General features: G+C 46.2%; 1 pseudogene; it reads left to right on the forward strand.

Annotated features, from left to right (window-relative positions):
- Positions 1–344: 344 nt before the first annotated feature.
- On the forward strand, positions 345–5,166 carry LOC131812150 (dual specificity protein phosphatase 5-like; annotated as a pseudogene).
- The last annotated feature ends 271 nt before the right edge of the window (positions 5,167–5,437 follow it).

Below are 5,437 nucleotides of genomic sequence, written 5' to 3' on the forward strand. Positions count from 1 at the left end.
TTTAAATTCAATGTCACTGATTTGAATTTTCATATCACTGTTGGCATTTCTGTAATCAGGAGCTACTCTGCTTGACCAAGTCATCGCAAATCTTACCATTTTATGGGTGTGTTGTATAAGAGGAAACCCCTATACCAAAAGTCGTAACTTCCATCAATAACAGAATTTTTTATGTTGTTATTAATAAATCCATACCAACTCTGACCTCAAATGACAGAATGTGTATGGAATCGGCACTTGACCACATAGGAGGAATGTGTGGAATAATTATAGATTCAGAGATTTAATACACACACACACACACACGTGCACGCACACACACATACACACATACATACATATACATGGGTCCATATATATATGGGCTTTCTGGGGATGGTGAGCGGCTGGTCAGTAGCGGAACATGTCAGCAAGCACTTAGCTCAGCCAGCCGGGTCTACTTCCTCCAGGTGGGATAAGAGACCTTTAAGTCAGAATATCCTCAGTGTTATGTGGCTGCCGAACCCCTTTCACAAGAGAAGACTGAAACGACACAGCCCTCATCGGCCAGTATGGAAAACCATTAGTCAACACCGGATGAATTGCAAGCCTTCCATTCCTCCACCTAGGAAGTAGCTACCATGCATCCAAGTGCAAGGTCCACTCCAACCTGCTTAGCAGGCATCCAAGTGCAAGGTCCACACCAACCTGCCTACCATGCATCTGAGAGCAAGGTCCACACCGTCCCACATAACACAGTCCCACTGAATGTCTCACAACAGAGCTCTGAGACCAGCATGGCCCACCTACACGACAAATGGGTCCCTAAGGAAGACAGGCAAAAGTGGCTGACGTTAGCTCCCACTTTCAAGAAGCATAAACTTTATTGACTGTGTCAGGGAATAGGTAGGCAAGGTTCTGGTCCACTGTGAGGCTAGGATCTCCTGTTCACCCATCATCTGCATGGCTTAGCTCATGAAGACCAAGTAGGTTGCCTAAAAGGGGCCTTATATTACATCAAGCAGGGGAGTATGATCTCACCCAACTTTGGCCTCATGGGCCAGGTCCAGCGGGATCAATCTGGGATCCTGCCTTCCACACCTGCCTCCAGACTCCCTCCAGGCAAGGGGATGCAGCAAGCAGGCTCTTCATTTACGGACGGTTTGCAGTCACTGAGCCCTGACGTGCAGAGTTCCTATGGCACACACGCTATTTCAGTACCCCACCCACCTGATGGGAGTCCATGGGCACAGGCACATCCTGCTAAACCTGGGGTGGGGGCAGGGCCCCTGGGTGGCTCAGTCAGTTAAGCGTCTACCTGTGGCTCAGGTCACGATCCTAGGGTCCCGGAATGGAGCCCCATGTTGGTCTCCCTACTCAGCGGGAAGCCTGCTTTGCCCTCTCCTCCTGTTCTTGATTTCTCCCTCGCTCTCTGTCTCTCTCTCTCAAATAAATAAATAAAATCTTAAAGAAAAAAAAATAAAGCTGGGGTAGGGCAAACAGCCCAGCCCTAAGAGCAACTGTGATTTTCTTTTTGGCTCATGTACTTTCCATACCTGTGCCATGCTAAAGACCTCACTCTGTTCCCCTACCCCAGGGGGAGAGGGAGCAGTCACCAGGCTTGCGGATGAACTTCAGACAAACCTGTGGGGTAGGTTCTCAGGGCCGAAGGAAGGCCAGACCATCATGAGAGCACAGTGAGTACCGACTCCCGCACTTTCTGACCCCCGCCTTCTCAGGGCTGCCCAGTCCCTGCACCTAAGAGCTGCCCTTTCACTTGGAGCCTCGGTAATAAACACGGGCAGCAACAGGGAAGACAGCAGCTGCTAGCCTGGGGGAAGACAGGCACAAACGCAATTCATTTTTGTTTTTTTTAGGATTTTATTTATTTATTTGACACAGAGAGAGAGATCACAAGTAGGCGGAGAGGCAGGACAGAGAGAGACAGGAGGAAGCAGGTTCCCCACCGAGCCGAGAGCCTGATGCAGGGCTCAATCCCAGGACCCCGGGAACATGACCTGAGCCGAAGGCAGAGGCTTCAACCCACTGAGCCACCCAGGTGCCTCCCAATTCATTTTGAAGGAAGCAGTATTTCCATCTTAGTTTTTAACATTGGTGGCCTCCATGTCTGTCTCTGTTACCTCAGGACACACATTCATCACCATGCAGGAAAATAACCCTACAGGTTTTGTAGGGACACCATATATATGCTGACCCCTCAAATTTTTTGAGGTTCCCTCTCGAGTCCAACAGAGACAGTTGGTTGAAGTAGCAAGATATTGACATCTTGAGTCTCCTTTTCCCTGTAGGTTCTTCCCTGACCTTGACCTTCTGCTTCGGCATGATTCTTATTCACACTTGAACATTTCTCCTCGCACAACTCCTCAAACACACTCTGTGTCATTCGAAAAACATTCTTCAGACCATAGACCAAAACTCATCCCTTTGAGGCGGCAGCACTGGGCGCCAAGAGAAAAAGGGTACCTTACTGTGTACTCCGGGTCCGTGGTGTTGAAAACAGAAGTGATCCGTTTCCACAGCTCAGGGTCTAATTCTTGCAACAAGTGTGTTTGCTTCCCTGCCCCTGGGGGTCGTCTCCAAGCTACTGACTTCGGCAATCACCCATTTCACAAGGTGGTACTGCTTTTTTGTCTGTAGATTATTTCTCCAAGGGAAAAAGCAGTGCCTTCCTAAAATCTGTATGAATGGGAAGAAAAACTCTGTTATGGGTTCTTGTTTTCTATAGGGCAAAATAAAAATAGTTCAAGAGGAAATATATATTTATAAATTAACCATTCCATTGTCCACATACATATCTGAAAGGCAAAATTTATATGTTCACATATGTGAATAATTCAGAAAACACCTCTTTTTATGACTTTTTACTTTGATATCATCTTAAACTTATAGAAAAGTTGCAAGAATAACATAAACTCCCATAACTTAATCAGATTCACCAGGACCACATCGCCTCATTGGCTTTTTAAAATTTTCTCTCATACTCATATACATTTATACATCATTGCTTTTTTTCCCTAAGCCATCCAGGAATAAATTAGAGACATCATATCCCTCTATTCGTAATTATCCAATGTTTATTTAAGGACATTCTCTTGTATAACACAGTATAGTTATGAAGATGAAGAAGTTTAATATTGATGCACTGCTGAGACCAAATTCCAAATTTGGTCCGCTTGCCCCCTCTGTGGTCCTTTATAACAAACACTGCCCTTGGTCTAGGACTTACCCCCAGGTGACGTGCTGCATTTACTCATCCTGTATCTTTGGTGTCCTATAATCTGAAATGGTCTCTCTGTCTTCATCACCTCCCACAACCTTAACACTTTTAAAGAATACAGGCCAGTTATTTTGTAAAATATCCTTTGATTGGTTCTAACGTTTTTATTATTAGATTCAAGTTACTCATTTGGGGCAGGAACACCACAGAAGTGATCTGCCCTCCCCTGTGTACCATTTCAGGAGACACCTGATGTGGCTTTGTCCCATTCTTAGCGACCATTTGGTTAAGAATGCATCAGGTTTCACAGTTATAAAATTTCAACATTATAAATGCTCTTCTTATCAAAATTTTCCGGCTAAGTTTCGCACCCATTCGTGATTTTTGCCACGATAGTTATGAAATGATGAAGAAAACATATATGGGTGTTCCCTTTCCCAGAAATAACAATGTTTCGCTTCTCTGTCCCCAGTGACAGCCTTCTTTAGCTGACCATCCAAAACCACCCACCATTCCCCCATGAGCAGTATCCTATTTTCTCATCCATGAAAAGGGACAGTGAGTGTTTCCCACAACAGAATGTCCAGCACTGTGGTACTTTGGAAATGATGCCTCAGTGTTTAGACCTTGGGCTGGGTCCATGGACCCTGAAATCACATAAGATCCCAACCTGATCCCATCAGAACACAGCGGCCACTCTTGCTAAGCACTCTTGGGGGTAAGAACTGGGGAGAGTTTGTACCCAGCCCCAGCCCAGTATAAAGCTTTTCTGTAGATCGCTCACACAGCAGTCTTCTTCTCTGAACATACAAAATAAAGGGGAAGGTTTTTTATCTCTGGGAATCTCATTTTCTCAGCCTCCAAATGGTCTTCCTGGAAAGTCTTTGTTCCTCCACGAGGATTCTGTTGCCATTACCATAACCCAGACCAAACCCATGCTTTTTCTTCATTCCCTTTGTTAACCTTTTTAACTAGGTGTGACAGTAACCTGCGTGGCCTACTAGACACTTCCAGAGCCCTAGAAGTCCACTCTGGCTTGCCTCCTGGGCAGCGGCTGGCAGGTTTCCCTTGGACTCTCAAGTGTGCACACTCTTACTACCCAGTACCCTCCACTTTCCACCCAGTACATTGTTTAACCCCCACAGCCAGCCTGCTGTAAGATCGGTGCCCCTATAAAACTTTTTTTGCTGGGAACGGATGTATAGAGAGGTGACTGCTGAAGTGACTTGCCTAAGGTCCCAGCCAGTTAGTGTTCATCAGAGGCAAAGCCTGGATTGGAAGCTGAACCGAGTCCAGAGCCCATACTCATCCTGCCTACATTACACTGGTCCAAAATAAACCCAGAGACTGTTCTTGGCTGGGCCCGGGGTAGGGTGAGCAGAGCCAGCTGCCTAGGGGGCCAAGTTTAAGAAGGCCGTCAACTGCCAGGGGCTGTTCTCGCATTTGCACAGCACCGAGATGTGTGGCCCCTGAAAATCTGCACCCTCAGACCAGCCCCGGTTCTCAGGAAGGGCAGGTCAGTGTGAACTCATCTCCCTAACCACTCACTGTGCAACTCACACAAATCTCCAGGCTCCTGGGAATGCAGGGACTTCAGTTTTCTTCCTTTGATCAATGGACAAGCTATTCAGCCTCAAGGCAACTCTGTTTGAGAGCTCTCAAGAGAGAGCAGAGACAAAGATGGGTACAGCCCCTCCTAGATCTTGGAGCCCAAACATTCATTTCCCGTGGAATCAATACATCAAGCCAATACTTGGGCCTTCTTACAAATCCCCTCAACTAAGCACTGGCACATTTTTTGAGGATTTCAAAGTACACAGATGGATGAAACTCTGCTGTCTTGACAGGCCCATCATTTTTCCATTTTATTGACCTTTTTGCCTTTAGCTTGGTAAGTGGTTTGCGTTCCCCCCTGACAGAATGAGTACTTCCGGATATTAACTCAGTAGTGCTTCCCCTGGGCTGCATTTCTTTCCAGAACTCAGAGCTCTTATTAGGATGAGGTTTCAGAGCCATGGGCTCAAATGAGACTTTGCCACATACTAGTTACGTTCTTGGAAAAGTCAATTTGTCTCCCTGAGCCTCGGGGGTTTTGTCTGTGAAATGGGGATGTTAATACAACATTTGCAGAGTTGTTGTGACAATAAAATGGAAACAACATTAAGTACTTAAAAGACTCATGGCAGTGCTCCACAGGCTAGTTCTCTCCCCTTCTTTAGG

The sequence above is a fragment of the Mustela lutreola genome, chromosome 12 (assembly GCF_030435805.1).
Source record: "Mustela lutreola isolate mMusLut2 chromosome 12, mMusLut2.pri, whole genome shotgun sequence".
Lineage (NCBI taxonomy): Eukaryota > Metazoa > Chordata > Mammalia > Carnivora > Mustelidae > Mustela > Mustela lutreola.